The 22415-nt window shown below is 38.3% G+C and overlaps 1 long non-coding RNA gene across 1 annotated transcript in view; it reads left to right on the top strand.

Moving 5' to 3' along the window:
• Positions 1–3899: 3899 nt before the first annotated feature.
• Positions 3900–22415, top strand: part of LOC141358956 (uncharacterized) — a 115813-nt gene continuing 97297 nt past the window's right edge. Inside the window, exon 1 of the long non-coding RNA XR_012365524.1 lies at positions 3900–4181. This is a non-coding gene — a long non-coding RNA (uncharacterized lncRNA). The remainder of the gene's footprint in view (positions 4182–22415) is intronic.

The following is a 22415-nucleotide window of genomic DNA, read 5'->3' as shown; positions in this document are numbered from 1 at the left end:
ACTTTCTATTAACAGGGTACATAATGGGACCTTAAATAATTTTCAAAAGACACATTTAGTTTTTACAATATAATACATTTTTAAGAAATGCTTTTTTTCTGTAATGGTGTTACAGAACTGTTTAACCTATTTATTTGATAATTAAAGAATGCATTTGGCAGATGCTTTTATCAAAAGCGACTGTCAGTGCATTCAATATCTCACGGTACCTATGATCAATCGAAATGTTCCCTGGGAATCAAATTCATAACTTGGTGTAACTTGTAGCTCAATTAGTATTGCAGCCCAAAGGTCATGGGTATAGTCCCAGGAAACACACATACTGATAAAAAAATATATAGATTGAATGCACTGTAAATCACTTTGGATAAAAGTGTATATTAAATGTATATAAAAAAATGCCACTATTGCTTTATAAAAGTATGGGTCATCAAAGTGCATCATATCTGTGGAAAGTACCAGGTGGCATTTTGACGTTATCAATAGTAAAATTGTGTCACAGTAAATTTAATTAGCCAATGAATTTATAAATGATTGAACAAAATTATATGTACTGTAAATGAGTCCTGCAAATTTATCTCAATCAAAAAAAACAATAAGGACTCATTTGGATATTAAACATGACATGTAAATGAAAAGCAGCACCACAAAGCTTGATGTTGAGGCAGGGCCAAACCAAGGACTTCCCATTCATTCTACAGATGTGAGCTTTAAAGCATTGACAGGCATACTGCGTCTCTCAGATTGCTAATGATGATGTCACAGGCCAATGTCAGGCACTGATTTGTTGATGCTCATTATAAAGTATGCATGTTTGCATGCATGACCACTCAGTGTTTCTGTATCTGTGTGTGCAGCCAGCTAAAAGAAGATGAAGTCAGAATGATACTTTTCTCCATGACTTGTTTTCTCCAGTCTAAGGGCCAGATTTACAAACAGCTTGCGGCAGCACAAACCATCATTTTGGCGTTAAATAACGATGTTGGGATTTACTAAAGACGCGCAGTGGATAATTAACGCTGAAAAGGTGTGGTCTAGTTATTTTTGCGACTGAACTTATTGCATAAGCATTTCTAGAGCTTTCCTTTCAGAAGCAACATTTTTGGGAGGAGATTATTTAAATTATTCATGCAACGTGATTTACTTATGTTTGCACGCGTGTTCTGACTGGCATTTGCGCCATTATTTGACGCTGAAAAAAGCATCAGGGTTCCCACACCTTAGTTAACTTCAAATTCAAGGACCTTTAAAGGACTTTCCAAGTCCAATACCCTAAAATTCAAGGACTAAATGTGGGGACGCATTTCAAGTGAGAGCAAAGTTACATTGTGTTACCTTTAAAGATACATTGTTACAGTTCCCTTTCGAGGGAACTCGCGCTGCGTTACTGCGGTGACACTTTGGGGACGCCTCCAGGGGTAAGTGCGTCTGAATGTGTATATCAAGTTCAACCAATGGTAAGGCTTAGCGACAAAGACAGGGTGACGGGGAGCCAGGAAGTATAACGCAACAGTTACATACGTAACCCGAGGCGTTTTCATTTGTTAAACACAACTATGCAAAAAAGCATTTTGGTATGAATCAACATTCGCATATAGAAGATACAGTTTAGCACGTGTGCTTAAAAAGTATAGAATTTTAATGATATTATCCTACACTACGCAGGGAATAATATGGATTTTTTTTCCAGAAAACTTCTTGCATAAAATAGATTCAAGCACTTTTAATGACCTGAATCTATGTACGTATATTTTCAAAAACGTTCCAGGGCCTTGATTTTTTACCCAGATTCACAAACTTTGCATGTCTTAAATCATTTTGCGCTTGAAATGGCTGCAATTGTTGCTAAATAAAGAGACATCACAAAGAGCACATGATATAAGGCAAAGGATTGTTTTAACATGTAACAGTTTATTGGGAATGCCAGAGGAAAATATTATTCAAAAATATTGATTGCCAAGCAATGTTGTGTTTTATTTGCTGAAGTTAAAGAGGAGTCACTAGAAGTCACATAATACCAGACGTTTCGAAACTTATTGTAAACCTTTATTTTTTGCGTTGGTCATTATGGAAACCAGCTGATGCACCTGTGTTATTTAATTTGCGCTTTTTTAATAACCCCGCAGATATTACCACTCCCATCAGTGCTTTTTTGGAATTGTGCTGTCGCGCTAGTTTGCCCCATTTAGTAAATCTGGCCCTTAAGGGCTCGTTATAGTCATGCGTAGGTCCTACGGCGTAGCCGCGATGGCGTAGGTTCCGCATCGGTTTTCATTTATACTTTTGCGTCGTTGTCCGCTTCGACGTGCAAATACACGCGCAGACCGCTGGTAGGCAGTATCCACACATATAACCACCGTAGCAGAGGGACCGTCAAAGAAGAAGAAGCTTGGCAAGTTAACCCACAAACGAAGAAGAAACAACAACTTGTTGTGTATGATTTGAGAAGACCAGCAATGATGGAAGTAAATAAACACCGACTTTTGTTGCAGTTTGAGTTAAATCACCTCAAATCGTCCTCAACTTGGCTGTTAAAAATTTTGCGAGGTGCACGTCAGGCTACGCACAGGCTACGGATAGCCTACGCCGTAGAAATTATGCACGACTATAAATCGGCTTTAGTGTGTGGAGCAGTGGCGTCCAGTGACTTCTCTTCCAAGGGGCGGAAATTCAAAATATGGCGCTGATTCGATATTGATAATTTTCGAGATATAATTTTCCCAAATAAACTGATAATGAACGCTTGATAACTGATCAATGTTGGCATAATGCTGCGCAGGCATTTTGCAGATTGCACTTCCGGATGCTGCACGCAATAAGAAAAATAAGAAAAGAAAAACAAACACATGCAAATTAGGTGCGTTTTTATCAAGTTGACGGTGCTATTGGTAACCTAGTAACCAACAATAAACAAAACAAGGCACGCTTGTAAAATGGAGACAGGACCATAATTAACTGTCTGGTTTTTAAAACTTTCATTCAGGAGCAAAAATCTACCCATAAATTTGACAGGAATAAGATGTGTATTTTATCTTGATAATTATCGATATCGACTGATATGGGAACATTTTTGTGTTATTTTTTTGGTCATATCACACAGCCCTAGTTCGTCATGTCAAAATATGTGTTCGGTGCATCATGTGAACCTATGTGCATCATGCGTCATGTCAAAATAAGTGCCTGCTGCACACACGTCGAAAGGGTTTACGATAAAAGAGACGCTCACGTTCACAAAATACTCACTTAACACTAAACTCTGATTATTACACTTGAGATTAAGGGAGTATCTGGCAAACGCGAGCGTCTCTTTTATCACAAACCCATTCGAAGCATCTGCAGCAGGCATGTATTTTGAAATGACGAGTGATGCACATACGTTTATATGACGAACCACGCACATGACTGCCTAAACACATGATTTGACGAGCTTTGCATCGTGCATCCTCGAAAAAGAAAACACTGGCTGCCACTGCTGTTGAGTGTATGTTTACCCACATTGCCTAACCAGCGGCTAGGCATTTCTGTTTGTCTAAGGTGGACACTTCTCTCTCTCACACAGACACACAGTCTTACTCGTGTAATATTTAATGACCACACAAAGGTGACTCTGTGTTAGTGTCTCCCTTATTTGCTCATCGGTACTTAACAAACATGGTCATTACATTACAAAATTCATTTCACTGCAAAATATATACTAATTGAAGATAAACATCTTCAATTACAGATTGTTTTACAGGTTAAAACAACTACAAGCAATTATAGAATCTTCATATTTATAATCAACATGCTCCAGTCATATCTGACCCATATATGTGTCTAGATTTTTTATGTCCTGGTATGGATATAGTTGAAAATAAAATGAGTGTTTGTTGTGCTCTGTTTTCACGGATATCAGTCTCATCGTTTTTTTTTTCTTTTACTGTTTTCATGTTTCATTCTCACTGTGCTCCTGCTCTCCTACTTACCTTGTTTGTCTCTGTTGCTTTGAGGACACTCAGCTCAAGGTTGTATTTTATGTTGTGGTGTGAGCTCTTTGTCTAAAACCTCTATAGGACTGGAGTTTATGGGAAAGAGGTATAGTCCCCTAAATCAGATTGTTTGCTTGCTGGCTTTTACCACTGGGAAAAATGACACCAAACGGCCTTCTACACTACCACTACTTCTGCAATACACGGCACAAGGTCAGTTACAAATACGGCACCATGATCTGGGAGCAGAAGGATGTTATGTTGTTAAAAGTGTTATACGTAAGTGTGTTTCTGTGTAGACTGTATTTCAGAACAGTTAAAGACGGTTTCGGTGGCACAACATAAACAAACGGCTTTTGTGGCTCAAATTTACCTTCCGGTAGACTTCCACAAAGAATCAATAACAAGAGCACTGTAAAAAGCTATGATTTCGAACTACCGTATTTTTTGGTCTATAAGCCGCGTTTTTTTCATAACTTGGCTGGTAGTGTGTCTTATAGTCAGGTGCGCCTTGTAAGTCAGTATGAATTAATTTTGACATTTATGAGGCTAGAGACAACATTATCATCTACAGCCGCGAGAGTCCGCCATATGCTGCTTCTGTATTTATGTAATTCAATGGATTGAGTAATGTGGAATGAAGAGTATGCGAACTTCACGCTAGTTGGCTTATTCGGTTAATTTAGCTTATTAAACCTTCCAGGTAAGTTCTGTATGCCATGGTTTATCCTTTAAATAACTGATAATATTACTTTAACGTACAGACATCTATTCAGCCTGCTATTGTTTAGTTGAATAACTTAAATGTCTGTTCTTTGGCTTGGATTTTGTGAAATGATTTTCTAATAAACGCGACGTATAGTCTACTGTGACTTATATATGTTATTTCGTCTTAATGACACATTTTTGAATTATGCGGCTTATACCCTGGTGCAGCTTATAGTCTGGAAAGTATGGTAGGTAATTTACTGGTTATTTATTTTGCTTGGATCAACTTAAATTATTTCAGTTGGTAACACCTAAAAATATATATATATTTTTCAACTTAAAATTTTACTTGAGGCAAAAAAATGTTTTGTGGTTACCAATTTAAGTATTTTTTTAAGTTGCTTAATCATAGTTAAAGCATCTTAACTACTACACTGAGCTAATGTTACTGCATGTGTAAAATTAATGTATGCAATGTTAGCTACAGATCCTTAAATTCCTGCCTGACTGCCAAATTCACACAGGCTGTCTCCCTGATCTTTTGGAAACTGATTTTTTTTTCACAAGGTATTTGTTCCAGAGGTCAGTTTAGTCACTAGCCAGATATATTAACAAGCACAGACCAGAAGTTAACTTCGGGACAGGCGTGTTACCGAGGCAATGCGCACTCACCTGATGAAACTGCATTCATGCTAACAATCCTAAATAACAAAGAGTGACAGATCAGACACGGACAAATTTACACATAGTTGGTGTAAATGGTTCAGTACTAACTGTACAAATATAAGTAGTTTTTATTAGTTATCAATAAATAACTAATAGTTATTATACAAAATGTCTTTCAAAACATTAGGAACAGAAATTGTGCGTGTCCACATTTTGACAATAAGCTTATAAATGCAGGCCCCTTTGAGCTGAACCTATTAGTTAACACTAGTTAATATGCAACGGGTCAATTAACATAGTCTTTTCACAGACTGACAGCAACACCAAGTCTTGGAATGCTAAAAATAGTAAATGACCATTTGAGGTAAAAAACCTGCAGTGACTAAAAGATGCCCATTATTTAATACATACAATATATAGCATTGGCTATAAATTATGTTTTGTAAAGTTCTTGTGTTGTAGCTGAAAAAACTAAAAATTACAAAAAAAGACTATACAACAAAAGCTATGTCCGAATTCGCTCAATTATTTATTCAATCACAATTGCCCATAATGCTAATAGTCCACTATATGGGGAAGAAGTGAACTAAAATGAGTAAGCTATGAGTAAGTGAAGTAAATATCGTGCACCAGACAGTACTGTCGCAGAAATTCATCATAAACATTCGTTGGAGAGTGTACATTGGAAAATACATTCAAAATCAGAGTGCATTGTGGGTAAAAAGTACTGAACGAATGTAGGGAATGAGTTGTTCACTTAGAATATGGGCAACACTACAAAATGACTGACGACCTATAGTGCACCTATTTTATTGCTAAAAACCGTTATTTTGTGTATTTAGTAAAATACAATGTGTTTGCATAGTTTATGGTTCAAAAAACACATTATTTTCCACATACCGTACATCTTTTGTAGCTCCAGATTTCACTACCTTCCTGAAACGTATGAATTTTGTACAAAACTCATCGATTTGAAAAGAGCTATGTCCCTAATTGGCCAGCTAATTTGTACGTTGTGATTGGCCTGAATACCTCTGACGTCAGCCAGAAATGTGACACTCTTTACTAGGGATGTCCCGATCAGGTTTTTTTGCCCTCGAGTCCGAGTAATGTGATTTTGAGTATCTGCCGATACAGAGTCCCGATACGATACTTCTATAATACATAAAAAAAGAATAAAGAAGAGCGAAAAAACAGATCCAGGATGTTCCTTATGTCATGCCGCACGCATTGCTGTTTTTGTGTGGAGTCAAAAGGGTCTAACTCTGTGCCAGCGCATAACTATAGATGTGTTCAAAAATAATGAGAATATATATAGTATGTATGCACAGGGGGTTAAATTGGGATTTGTTTTGTGGGGAGGCTCTGTTGGGAGGGAGGGTTTGAGGGGTAACATGTTTAATCCTGATGACAGCAAAGCCACTGGTGTGTTTCAATGACATTTTGTACCTCTGATAGGATTTTATAAGTTTCAATTTTAAAGCTGTGCCACATGTTGACCCAAACTTTAAAACCTGAACTTTAAATTATGCAAATCTATGAGTCTGACACCCTATATGCATTTGTTGCACATGTCATTATGCATAATTGATCAAACTTTGAAGGAAGTTATAAGACTCAACCTCCTTGACTAATTCTAGGCATAAAATAGGCTACCCAAAAAGACTCAATTAACAAGAAAAACAACATACTGATTCAGCAACATGTCTTATAAAATAGCCATAGAGATATAGTTAGGTCATAATTAACTTGTATACTCAAAATACATTATTTTATTAAACTATACAATAATTTGTATCCAGTTATCTAGTTATCATATTGTAATGAAATGAGTGACACTTTGTTTCTAGACTTCTAAGTTTTTTCGACGTGGGCATCATTCTTACCCCTCTCTCTCTCTCATCTCTACAGTAATGTCAAATGATCCTGCGCGAATGCGCGTTCTTGAGGTTCTGAGTGAGACACGGAGCTGCGTCATGATGAGCACATGATGACAAAAACGATCAACGCGTTGTTTAAATGAGTGGTAAAAACCCGGTTTTGTCGTGGGTTCCCTGCACGCACGAGTGTGAAGTCTATGAATGAAAACACGTCAATAGGCTTGTTCAACTTCATGCGGCGCCTCAACAATCGACAGCCCGGTGATGTCAAACTACCGCGAGAGTGATCCGCGAAATCACACGGAGGAGTTTGCTTTTAAATCGCTCTCGCGAAACTTTGACGTCATCCAGCTGACGGTTCTGGTGGCGCCGCATGAAGTCGAACAAGCCTATTCTCTTCTCGTCAGTTCACACGCACCAGCGCAGCGCGTACACTGGCGCAGAGTAGAACGAGACATTGACGCCGGATTTTAAACCCTGCATATGTATCCGAGTCCTGATCGGGAGGTAACGTCTGATTCCGATCGAGTCTGAAACCACGTGATCGGGGCCGATTTCCGATCACGTGATCGGATCAGGACATCCCTACTCTTTACCATGTTTAAAAGATCCGGTCACAATGCAATGCTAACAATCTGTGTGTTTGTTGTAGTCCAAGAAAGGAGATTTACGTTGGAGACGATACATTTACTTTGAGGTATGTTCCTTTTGCATATCGTTAACATGTACTAATACACACCTACACACCAAAATAAATGTAAAAATGTGAATCGGACCATAGGTGCCCTTTAACTTGTACTGAATTAGTATTAATTGGTAATTTAATGAAAAAGTATGTTAACGTTAATTAAAAATTCTTGAAAAGTCTGTTGGGAATTGATGTGCTATGTGTTCTGATCACAAAAGATTTCAGAAAAAACTCAAAGCAAGGGCTGTTGAAGCGGAAAACCCTGAAATAGGAAATAAAAGGATTTTTAAAGTCTTGGTCCTCCATCTGTCCATCATCAGGAAGATACTTAACAAGTGGAGAAAAATCAGCGCTGTTGCTGTTCGCAATAACAGTAGGCGTCTTATGAAGATCAGTACAAGGGCAGGCATGTAGAATCCTCAAGCGAATGATAAAGGTAACAGCTAATGATCTACAGACATCTCTTTTACTTTATAACATCTGTGTTCATAATTCTACCATGAGAAAAACACTGAGTGGTGCTCGTTAAAAAACCACTGCTTTCTGATAACAAAGTCTCAAGTTTGCTAAAAACCCACTAGGATGTCACAGCAGACTGCTGGAACAATACTCTATACACAGATGAAACAAAAGTTTCACTTTTTGGCACAATCTGCCATTTTATATTTATACAAAAGCAAAGTTATTTCAAGAAAATCTTCTGACCGGACAGCAGGCTGCTTGTCTAAGCCTAAAATTACAGTAGTTCAGGCAATGGCTTAAACACTGGTGTAAATCAACTCTATATTGTACACATAAATGTTTACATTTGTCAGAAAGATGTAAGTACAGTATGCAATTGAATATTATATCATCCACAGACGATATCAATGTGACTCTTATGTGTTTTAAGGATCACAAGTGGTCAACGATAAACACAGGTGTAAACACGGTGTGGAATGGTTTGAACTCGTCCACTTTCGACCATTTAGGATTTAGAGGTAGTCAAAAACATTAGATGGGATTGCTTTTGTGGTGCATGTGGTCGAATATGTTTGAACAGCCACTAAAGACCGCCAACTCTAGACCGAGCCCAATGTTTTTCCATCAGTTTTGACTTTGTTTAGCTGTATACATAAAAAAATTATTGAATCAGCATTTCCTCCAGGATCCGGCATTTGGGAGCCTGAATACGCTATTTTTTGAAACCGGATCCCAGAGTGGACAAATCTGAAACTGACACCCTTGCATCTTCATGTGTACAGCCAATCCGTATAATTAGTCATTTTTGCACGCAATTAGCCTGGTTAAACCCCAGCCATTCTCAGTAGTAACTAAGTTATGGTCTGGCAAAGCTTCAAAGACAAATCATTTTCAAAGGGGCGTCACCAACGGACATCTCTTAAATGCCTCTGTGTCCAATCATATAGACCTAAAACCAATCACAGCGATGAAAGAGATGACGTATGCAAAGCTATATCAGACTTTTACCGGATCCAGTCAGTAAGACATCTATAAAATATTTTTTAGATATGAACGCTGTTCTTTGCTCGGGTTTTAACGGAAAGGAAAAGTTTAAATCGCTTAAAAACAGACACGATAGCTGATTCCAACGAGTGATGTTCCACTACGGCATCCATCTTTGTAATGTACAAAATCTGCTTCATCGTTGCTGCGCTGTCGTCATTGTGTAAAGTCCAGCCTAACGTTCCTGATTGGTGCTGCGATTTCTCTGCATTAGTAATGGGCTTGAATGCCCTCTTTGCCAGACTACTTGCAGAGCAAATTTAAATTTGCCGGAAGTTGTCTGGGTTTTCCCAGGCTAGCAGATTATGGAAAATGCCTGGAAAATATCCTCTGCTAATTTTCTCTGAAGAAACCTCACGCATGCTTTAATTGTCTGATCTGAACTTGCGCATGACGCAAACTGTTTTATGAATCTGACGATCGATCTCAGTTTCAGCAAGTGCTCACCGATCTCTGCCTTATTCCAGTTTGCACACATTTCTGTTGATCTGTATATAAAAGCTGCTTTCCGCCTATTTCTTTTTTGATTTACTTTGCGACTGTGTAAAAGTTGCACAATCTTATTTCATCAATGGCTCTGAAATATCTGAGAATGCTCTTACATATACATGTACAAAACATTGTTCAGCATGTTTAATAACAAAACAGCTGCGGTACACTGATGTGTGTCAATTTAAACCCCTCATTTCTCCTGCTCGAGTTTAAACAAAAGCAAAGGGGCTGGACCACACACCATCCCCTCAGACAAAAGAGATGGGTTAAATCACCAGGTGTGAACGAACATGCATCTCTCTCATCCACGTTTGATCCGATCGAACAAAACACATCTAAATACCAGGTGTAATGTGCCTTTAAACCTAATTTGGCAAACTTTCCACCAAAGTCCAAGTCAAATATGTCCTCAAACAACATGATCTTGACACATCCCAGCACAAGAGGATGCTGTTAAAAGTGTGTAGGGGAAATGTAAAGGCAAATGTTTCAAGGAAGCCATGGAGGTGTCAGGTGTGTCCTCAACCCCCCTCATCATGCCCGGGCCCAGTGTGTGTTTGTTCAGCTGGGTCCCAAACACAACAAGCCGTCTGCCGCTCGGTAAGAAGAACCAGGGGAGGGGAGGACCGGGAGGCAACAAAAGGCAAGCGTGGCTGGAAAGGAGAGCCTCTCAGTGGGCTCAAAGAGAAGCTCGGGGTGGGGGTGGTGGGTGGCTGGTTGTTGTTGGGGGTGTTGCAGGAGAGGTGGCAGCTGACGGGGACGAGAAACAGGGTGAATGAATATGAATGAGAGAGGACGGCTGTCCTTCCACAAGACCCTGTGACCCAGCCAGGGGAACAGACCCTCTTTTTTTTCTGCGTCTGTCTCACTCGCATACTCTTTGGCTGAGTGAATTGGCAGCAGGTGGGGGCACAAGAGCGCATACACATATGCATGTGAACACACACAAACATATAAACCCATTCGGATAGGCTGTCTGGCACTCGTAGCCAGTGTCTCCAATTGAGGCCATACGCTAGTGTAAGTGGAGTGTACTGGTAATGACGATTAGAAATATGTGTGTGTGAGCGTGTATGTTGTGTATGAGTGTTGGGGGGGCACTTGGGGGCTGAAAAACCAATGCTTTCTATCTAATTTATGAAGTGAGGGGTGTGGGGGAAAAGAGAGATAGAGAGAGAGAAAGAGAAAGAGAGAGAGAGAGATTGTCTAATACTGGAGGGTCTAACAGTGGTTCCTCCATCCAGGATTTCTGGATCGATTCTGCAGACATATAATTATTGATCCAGGGACGGTCTATGAAAGGATCCTCACACATACAACCCCAAACAAAGACTTTCGAAACTATAAACCTCTTGGAAAAACAGCTTTCTTCATCTGGACCTGCATGAGAAATGATGAATGTATGGAATATGATTTAGGTACACATACAATGAGATCCCATTATTGAAGTGAAACTGTTTCTCTTTAACATTGTGTCTACTATAATTCAACACATTACAAATTATATTATGAGTGCAACAAGTTGAATTGTTACAAAATGACATGAATTTCTGTATTTTGTAATATTTAGCAGATGCCTTGTTTGCTTTAAAGTCTGCATGCTCATTGTAAATTTTAGATTTCTAATATCCTTACTGTGGGTTCACACCAGACGTGAGTTCAGTAATTTGCGCGAGTAGATTACATACAAAGTCAATGCAAAGACGCTATCAGATGCGTCCTCGCGTGGGGCGATGCGAATGACACGATATGGGCGTTGCATTTGCAGCGAAAATACGCAATATTCGCCTTAAACGCATCTTCGCCCAAGTTAAAAATATTCAACTCAAGCAAAAAATTTGCATTAAACGAAGTTAAATCCCGCGAGTAACGTGATGCCCCGCGTTTGGTGTGTACGTAGCATTAGAATTAAGCACCCTACTTTATCCAAGTACCCTGGATTTGTTACTGTACACTGTATCACAAAACCAGTCATAAGTTGCATGTGTATTTTTGTAGCAATTGCCAACATTACATTGTATGGGTACAACTGTACAAATGTTCAAAAATATATATTTTTTGCACTCAAATAGTTGTATCTCAGCCAAATACTGTCCTATCATAACAAACCAACCATACATGAATAGAAAGCTTATTTATTCAGCAAAAAAACATTTATGCATTTAGCAGATGCTTATCCAATACGACAATGTATTACAACGTTGGATCCTTTGACTTTTTGAATTGCTAACACAATGCTTTACCACTGAGCAATATAAGGAGCACACTAACGTAAATTGCAATACCATGAAAAATACCAGGAATTTAAAGAAAATTGTGGCGTTATAGTTTAGTATGAGTGGTTTTGTGGTTAAAAATCTGTTTGTCATATTTTTCCATTACTGCTTTATTGATACTACAACCCCTCTATCTGAATTACAAAATACACACAGTGGACATTGAGAGAGGGAGGGAGAGATCAAGTATTGAATGAAAGGAGGACAGAGGGATAATAAGACTGCTGCTGCCACAATCACTCACACTTCTGCTTCCGCACACACACACACACACACACACACATGCATGACTGGCTTATGTGTGGAAGCCTACACTCCTGTATGAGAGACAGATACCATGTAAAATGGGCTTTAGCCCATGTAAAACATGCAGCTTCAGGGAAAGAGAGAGAGACAGAGAGAGAGAGAGAGAGAGAACATGTGAACATATTATATTGCTTTTCTATAGCACTCAATCTGTCATTCTCCGTTACACACACACTGACCAATAGGCTAATTACTCTGTTCACCGTCTATGTTCAACAGCAAGGCAGAATCAGAGACATGCCTGATCCAGGCAAAGGCCACATGCACAGCAACACACACACACACACACACACAGTCTTGTCTAGGGCCATCATCATCATCATCATCATCACCCAATGCATCATCACCCAGTGCTAAACCACTGCAGATAATAACCCAAGCTAGGGAAAACACCCAAAAAAAAAAAAAAAACATAAGATGTCAGAATCAGAATATATTCAGATGACCAAGTTAATTAAAGAACTTAAAAGGGTTACTTGGTTGCTTACATACACAAAATACAATATACAATATACACAAGAGATTTACAAACTGCACTGTGGTTTAAAAAATTAAATGATTGCATTTATTATGATTTGATGTTTTTTTATGGTTCAACTGTGGTTTATTTTGATAGTCTATTTTTCATTTTAGTAAACGTGTAATAGTAAAATAACTAAAACTAGATTTGAAACTAGAAGAAAATGTAAAGTGGTGCTTGCCATGGCAACATCTACCAGTGATTATACTCCAAGCCACAAGTGAACCGATCCAACCCCCATGCCTCTACAATGTTCTGATTAGGTATGCACAATTTTTAATATTATTGGTTATCGGTCTGATAGCAAAATTAGGCTGATAAATGAAAGCCGATAAATGATGGATTATTTTAGTTTGTTGAACCACTTCACTTGCTCATTGCTGACCATGTTGAGTTTTGATTGGTGCTTTCTGTGACATAGCACAAAGATGACACATGTTGCGGGCTTAAGAAGAGTATGCTAGTCTAGCGCAAAGACAAGATGTCCGCGGTCTGGGAGTTTTTCATTGTGAAAATAATATGAATATTTATCTGCCTATATATATATCGGTTATTGGCCCCCAAATATAAAGAGTTATCGGTATTGGCCAAAATGTCCATATCGGTGCATCCCTAGTTCTGATGCAGAGATATAGGCTTTTTAATAGGTTGGTATGGTACCTCTGTTTGGTTGCTAGGAAGTGAATTGGCACCCACCAGTGATTATACTTCAAGCCACAAGTGAACCAATCTCTAAGATGTTGTGATGCAGAAATATAGGCATTTTTAATCTGTTGCTAGGGTACATCTGTTTGGTTGCTAGGGAGTTGTATGGCAGTGGCCCATGATGATACTCTCAAAGGCTGCTTGTCAGCATGAATAATATAAACCAACCCCCATGTCTCTACGATGTTCTGATGCAGAGATATAGGCTTTTTTATCAGTTTCTAAAAAAGTGAGTGAATTCGCACCCACCAGTGATTATATCCCAAGCCACAAGTGAAATGATCAAAACCCTGCGTCTCTAAGGCAGTGGTTCTCAACTCCGTTCCTGGAGGCCCACTGCTCTGCACATTTTGCATCTCTCCTATCTGCCAGCTTCCGTTCAGTTCATGAAGATCTCTACTAATGAGCTCATGATTTGAATCAGGTGTGTTAAATAAGGGAGACATACAAAATGTGCAGAGCAGCGGGCCTCCAGGAATAACGTTGAGAACCACTGCTCTAAGGCTTTGTTTAATTCAATGCTAGGGTACTATATTTGGTTGGTTGCTAGGGAGTGGTCAGGGATGATACTCCATAGGCCACTTGCAAGCATGACTGTGTAAACCCGCCCCATGTCACTATGACATTCAGATTTTAAGATATAACTGTTTGAATTTGTGTTGCTAAGGTGCTCAATAGTAGTTGCTAGGGGCATAGATTAATACCTCTGTAAGGATCCTGAGAGGCTGACTGGATACCTGATGAGTAAAATGAGCCCATCCTCATGTTTTTATGGCACAGTGGTGCAAAGATATCCATCGGGCATTTTATAATGACAGTCTATGGGATTTTTCGGGTGTTTTTTCGCAACCATTTCGGAAATCCTGCACAGGAGCGCTTATAAAAGTCATAGCACACCTCTCCTCAATAGTTGAGTCGAGTTGAGTCCTCATTCATGGGTCTACGACAAACCATGCGGGACGATTTACACGGCGAGGTTTCATGCCGATGTAACAAAAAGAAGAAGAAAAATGCAAGCACCACTAATAAGTCTTGTTGTAAATCTTGGAAAAAATCTATTTAGGATTTTTGAATGTAAGAAATGATAAATGCAATCCTGCACAAAAGCTGCAAATGAGTCTGTCATGCATTAAAGTATTTGGTAGGTCTGTGTTTTGTTTGACAGAGAAAAGTGAAAGACATACGTATTTGTTAAATATAAATAAGTGAGAATAAATATTATTTACAGGTTTTTTTACAATGTCTATTCTAAAAAGACTCCTTCAGGATAATCTTTGAGCATTTCAGAGTAATTTTAAAGAAGAGTTAAGTTTTATTACCCCATAAATTCTGTCTAATTGTCTATGGTTTGATAAAACCTAAAAGATTTAAATGTGAGGAAGCAAGAAACAGGACAGAAACGTTATGTTTGCAAAAACGACAGCAGCAACTAGGGCTGCACGATTATGACATAAATCATAATTGTTGATTATTTCACCTTGACATTGTAATTGCTAAAGCGTAGGGATGCACCGATATGGAAATTTTGGCCGATACCGATAACCGATAATTCTTTATATTTGGGGGGCGATAACCGATATATATATATAGGCCAATAAATATTCATATTATTTTCACAATGAAAGACTCCCAGACCGCGGACATCTTGTCTTTGCGCTAGACTAGCATACTCTTAAGCCTGCAACACGTGTCATTTTCGTGCTATGTCACAGAAAGCACCAATCAAAACTCCACATGGCCAGCAAGAGCAAGTGAAGTGGTTCAACAAACCAAAATATTAAAAATAACCAGTTATCGGCTGATAACGATATGTCGGCCGATATATCGTGCATCCCTACTAAAGCGTATCAACTACTACTCTGAGCTAACGTTATTGTGTAAAATGTATACAGCGTTAACAATAGATCCTTGAATTCTTGCCTGGCTGCCAAACCTCTCTTTGCACAACAGTGATCATGCTCGCCGTCTCCCCTCATCCTTTGGAAACTAATTTTTTTTAATTTCGACAAGGTATTTGTTTCAGAGGTCATTTTAGCCACTAGCCAGACCGATAAACAAACACAGACCGGAAGTTAACTTTGGGCCAGGTGTGTAACCATGGCAACGCACATCCGTCAGATAAAACAGTCTAGCTTCCACATTTGGTTAATTTTCTATATTGGTAAATACCCTTCTGAAAACCTTATATATGACGCCCTTTGCATCTCGAACACAACTGCACTAGAACTATAATAAAACACATGTAGTCTTTATTGGTAAGACGTGTCAATACTCTTGTAACTGCAATGTCATAAATTCATTGTGGAAATCAAATTTTTTATTAGAGGCACACACTGTATAGCTTACATTTGAGAAACACTCCTGCATGCACATACGCAAACACACCCACTGCTTTACTCTCATCTCCACACACAAACACACAGAGAAACTCAATGGCCTCAAGACCTCATTTGCATGGATTTGCATGAGATGCCGTATGGGGATTATTTATTCATGAGCTATCGCTACATGCAGATTTCAAACGGACTGAGAGGTTTGTCGTCCTTCACCCTGACAGTATAAGAACATTGTGCTGCTTCTAGACAGTCTCTGGCCTCCATCAGTTCAAAACGAGTTCAGCTCCACCCATGACACAAAATGCAAAATACACATAAAGGTAAGCAGAAAAGCATTTAAAGGAGCCATAAAAGAGAGGTTCATATACATATACACCAAACCACAAGGTTACTATTTTAACCTTTATTTAATGTAACTTTTTTATTCATCCAGATATTGTCAAAAACGTTATATTTTAGTTTTATCATGGTATTATAGATTGGCTTAACATTTAAGTAAATTTACTAGCAAATGAAATAATCACTCAGTATAAAAAAATTAAATTAAAAGTTAGGGTTAGCATAACAGGAATATTTTAAAGATTTAATTATGTGCTTGATAAATAGTGAATATGGGGATCTTGACTAAAAAATGTTGAAGCTCCAAAAAGCACAAATATCCATCATTAAAGTCCAAATGACTCCAGTGGGTTAATACATGTCTTCTGAATCAAAATGATATTTTGTGAGAGAAAGTAATGAACAATAATCAGACCTGGATTGCTTTTTGCAAGCTTTTAATTTTTTACATCACATCATTTTAATATGAAATTGTTAATTTATGTTCAAATAAAGAAAATACATTGTATATATTTGGGATGGCATGAGGGAAAGCAAATCATGAGAGAATTTGTATTCTGGGGTGAACTATTCCTTACTACTTCCCTGTTAATAATAATCCAAACCTAGCTAATAATCAATCTTCCCTGAGACAAATTCCAGTAAAAAATTTACCAGTGAAAAGTCTGGGCTGGCCCCTAAAACGATTCAGTTCCAATAGATGGTTTTAGTGTTTTTTCCTTGAGCAACTAGGGGTTTTCTACTATGACTTTTGTTATAATGGACATTCCAAATTAAGGGGAGTTACCTGAAAACATGCTAAGACAGATGTGCTAATGCTACCACAAGTTGCCTGTCTAAGGAGCGTTTCACATTTCACGTCTTTTCCGCACACAAATACGTTATTTTTAATGCGCACTGCGACACACTCTTTTTTTCCAGGTGCACCGCGCCGCAGCGAGTTAAAAATACGGAATGCAGCGTTGAAAGCACATTGAAAAGTAGGAGAAAAGTGGTGCGCTGCCTTTCCATGTGGTTTTACACATGAAATGTGAACCGCCCCTAAGTGGTGCAATAAGCAAAGCTAATCAGAACAGAGCTATTTATATTAGGAATGTACGATATTGGAGTTACCACAATAGCTCTATTTGAGAGAAATTAACTTGTGCCTTGCATTTCACATATAGCTCATGGATGGAAACTTTTTATTATTAAACTTGTGTTAATAAAACCTTTGGAACCAAAATTAATTAGTATCACATTCTCACATAAAGTGTACAAAGGTTGTCACTGGGATGGGGCCTTTTGAAAAGGTCCATTCTAATATGTACCATTTTGGTACAGATAACTTTGAGGAACCAATATATATATATATCTGGTAAAATGTGTACACCTTGAAGAACAAATATGCACCTTTTAGGTACAAAAGTGTACTTTTTGTAAAGCCCCATGTGCCAAATCTTGTACTTTCTTTTACTAAGAGTGCACCATGTCTTTTATGAGGTGAAATGTTACTGAATCTGTGATTTCTCTCTGTTGTTTCAAACCATTCTCATATAGTGAAACACAAGTAAAAGGCATCTGAAAATGTTTTCCTTTTGAAATAAAATGCTCTGCATGTTCTGCAAAGTAACTATTGCAGATGCGCACACTGCAATGTCAATGCTGAAACGATATATCGTGCAGCCCTAATTTATATACTTATATACCCTTCAGCTATTTATATCCAGCCCAACAGGCTGCTTTATTCACTAATATCAGTAAGAACAAACACCTTTTTAGACGGAAAGACACACCCCAAGATGAGGGACACACCTATTGATTTTCGCATAGATTATAAATGTATTTTGATCATAACAACTGATCATGCCTAGTCTTTTCTAGTTGTGCTCAATCTTTGTTTACAATCACAGAAACAAAATAATTTATGCAAGAAACACTCGTTTAAGTGTGTTGAGTCCAATCTTTGAATGTTTCAGCGAGTTGTGAGGTGTGTCCCCAGCATAAAAGTAGGAGCAGACCAGTCAGTCCATATAAGGCCAGTCTGAAGGAGGAGAGCAGCCTCAGGAACATAAGCAGGAACATATGACCTTCATTCCATCGGAAGAACAAACACTTCGGTTCCCAACAGCTCACTGATATATATGGTGCAAAATCTGATTCATTTATGGGCCACATAAACTAAACATTTCAGTATGATTCAGTAAAGATTTTTGGGTAACACTTAAGAATAAGGTTGTATTAATCGCGACTAATCATTTGCAGAATAAAAGCTTTTGTTTACATCATATATGTGTGTGTAACTGTGAATAATAATTATGTATATATAAATACACACCATGCATGTATAATTTTAACCAAAAATTACAATATCGTTACAATACTAAAAACAAAGTTGTGACTGCTGAGTTAATGCTATATGCTAGTTACCTACGCTAGTTTGCACTTAATAAAGCCGCATCCCTTCTATGTAGGGCTGTGACGATTAATCACGTTTCCCATTAAAAGTACCTGTCTGATATGTGTGTACTACGGCGTTTTGTGTCAGTAGGAAGTCCTTATCGATCTAAAATCATCTGAGTCTGATTTCTTTTTAACGTGATTTAAAAAAGCAACACTCATTAAACAAAGTCATTCAAAATATTCTTTATTATTCTATCACCATGAAAATACCTAAAACTATTTGAAGAACAGCAATATAAATATTCTTATAGACATTTCCTGGCGTTTGTAATGGTACTTCTTCTGTGGCACAAATGGAGTTTCTGCACGAGAGCGCCCTCTGGCTTTTGGATGTGCTGGGATTTCGTCGTAATTCATTAAAATTGATTCATTGAGAAAACGCGCATTTGCACGAATAATCGTCACAGCCCTACTTCTATGTAGGTTTTTTTTTTTTTACATATTTTTAATGCACTGTTTGGCACCTTTAAAGGGCCGTTCACATTATAACCATAACGTTTACTGTTAGCGTCCACATCACAGGACGTTAACTTTATGTTAATTCACTTACGCGTGTGGCACTTGCGCAAATTACTAGCCCTTTAATGGCATTAACTAATATTGCATATTTCTTTTAATAATAACTTTTGCAACTGTTTACATATCACTGAATATGCACATAAATATGCTGTTCTTGTTACATTTACACAGCGGGTAACCAGCTGATGTTCTCAACACGCTGCATTTCGAATCACTCTAAATAGTAAATCTAATAGTTTGTGAAATCTAATTTCTTACCTTTCAATGAGTCAATGTGATAGGAAAAAGGGTTTACCTGAGGTAGTTTTATGTTATTGACCTCACCAATGAGCTTCTCCACTGTCATTTCAAGTGTGTGTGCACTTAGTTTAAATAGATTTAATTGGCTGTCAATGGTTTATCGTTCATCAGGTGGGAAAAAACTCGCTCAGATCTTTTTTGTTTTGTTTATTATATTACTATAATTTATTATTTATACTATAAATTATTTTTATTACCTTAAAATGAGCTGTTTTATCTTCATACACTACGACTTCCCTTATATGAAAGTCGCTGTCATGTTTTGCCCTAAGTTTTCTCAGACGACGACATGATTGTCCTGTGGCAGCTACCATAGCTTCATGCGTTTTGAAATTGAGGTTGGTTGATATTCGCAAGCTCACTGCTAGATGCTGCTAAAAACACATTACACCTTTAACTGTTTTGTTCCAACTAAAATTTAACTGCTACAAAATTGTTCCTTAAGGTACACAATATGTCCTTAGGGTATAATATTGTACCTCAAAAGGTACAATATTTTAATGTGTTGTATACCCATAAAGGTACAAAAAACCTTTGAGAGTACCACCCTAGCCACAGAAAAAGTTGTTTTATACCATTTTTGTACCTTTTATCTGACAGTGTATAATTCATTTAGGTAGAACAAATAAGTTATGCGCTTAAATGTAAAACTTAGGGTGTTGAAGAAGCTATACAAATGCAGTGGCCGCTTCTATTAAACCTAACTGAAAGTTAACTCTGCATCAAATTAGTTCTGCATCTAAGCAAATACATGCACATACACTCACACCAACACATACAGAAGCACACAGAAAATATCTGCATCTCAAACACATTTTAATGGATTTTCCATGCAGCGCTATAGCTTCACACCTTCTTGTGAAGGAGATGCAGAAATACTCACCTACAGAAACACACATGGCAGCTACAGTATACATTTTAAATCAGCCTTCTCAGAAACATAACTTCTTTCCTTCTCTGAAGCAGAGCCTCGTTTTATTTCAGTATTAAAAAACAAATCCCAACCCGCTGTAAAGACTCCCTCCCTCTCTCCCCCAATAATCCCCCCACCCTTCAGCCCCTCTTCCTCTCTCCATCATCTCTCTCGCTCCTGCTTTCTCTCTCTCACTCGACAGTATTTGCATAATTTCTCTGCCGTATTCTGATGTATGCGTGTGAATAATAAAGCTCATGGGCGCGGCATGCCAGGCTGCCACTGTTCATTACGACCGCGCACAGCAAAGCTAGGCTCCGCAGGGCCCTCATTAGCTATTCCACTCAGAAAAAAGGTTCACTCACTCCCTCTCCCTAATGCGCTCACACCCGCACGCATCTCTTACACACACACACTTTTCTCCATCAATTGCTTTATTCTTTCTTATTTCACTTTCTCGCTGTCTTTGTCTATATACAGGTTTGCTTGAATTTATATACAGTTAGTACCGTCAGTCAAAAGAAGAAGCATCTAAATTAAATTCTTTATCAAACCAACATCCATTTACATGTGATAGTTAGTTTTGTCAATATGTAAAATCATTATGTATTATTTATCCTAAAGCGAAGCAACAGACACCTCCAGGCCTGTAGATGGCGCTGTGGACATGCTTGCTTCTGCCTCTTTCTAACTCTGTGGTCATAGATGCCCTCATCTGACCTTCATCATCGCCCGCAGAGTGAGACGACCCGTAGTATAATCCTCCCACCGCTCCAATGTGCCACTTGAATACACACACGCCCGTCCGCTCATGTACACACACATACACCCACACCAGCATTGACACACTCGCTCTCCTTCCTTCTCAATTTCACCCTTCCTCATTAACCACTGTTTCTAGCTAATTAACACATCCAGAGAGCCATTAACATCTCCTCCCTGCACAGGGAGATAGAAGAAGTGAAAGGGGAACTCCCTTTAACACTGAAGGGCACACATTCACTCACACATACTGTCCAGTTTCACGTGTAAAGTCCATGTAAAATTCATGTTCTATTTCAGAATGATGTTTACATAGTTTGTGGGTTAAAGGCATATGGAATAACATTGACCTTACTGAACAGTATAAACAGACGGCCAATCTAAAATGTTTACATAAACATGTTAATTAATAAGTCATCTACAAGTATCAAGTTTATACATTGTTTTCCAAATTTTTTCACATTGCTTCAAAAATAATAACTATTATATGACTGTTTATGACTACGGACACAAATAGCACGCCGATCAATATTTAAAGAAACTTCCTTCAGATGTGAGCTACAGGTACTGTGATGGTGTTTGTTAGGTCACTCACATGTTTTTTTTTGTGAACTAGTTTATTTTTTCCTCCAGATTGCCACTGATCTACTGGCCTTCCTTAAACGTGATGCCCAGCTGATGTCAGACCAACGTCCACCCGCTGCCCCCATCTAATCTACTTATCCATGTACTGTATATATACATATATATTATGTTTTAATCCCCATAAAATTGTTAAAAATCGTACCTATTATAAAATATGTCCTCTATAGAATCGGCTATGTCTGGCTCTCTTCCAAGGGTTTTTTCCCCTTCTAGGACTTTTCGCCCATAGGGTTTTTCCAACCCGTAGGGAGTCTGCTGACATTGGCTTAACTTAGCACCCTCTTAAGCCCGGGATACACTGCACGATTATTGGCTGTCCCAGACGAAAGATTGCCATCGTGAAACAATCGTCGCGATTTCTGTGATCCTGGCTCCTTAGGGTTAGGGTTAATAATAGGGATGGGCACGGATATTCGAATATTTGAATATTCGATCGGCAATAAT

Source organism: Misgurnus anguillicaudatus, chromosome 22 (assembly GCF_027580225.2).
Source record: "Misgurnus anguillicaudatus chromosome 22, ASM2758022v2, whole genome shotgun sequence".
NCBI classification, from domain to species: Eukaryota; Metazoa; Chordata; class Actinopteri; order Cypriniformes; family Cobitidae; genus Misgurnus; species Misgurnus anguillicaudatus.
Note: the sequence above shows the minus strand (reverse complement) of the source record. Positions and strands in the feature narration are given on the sequence as shown.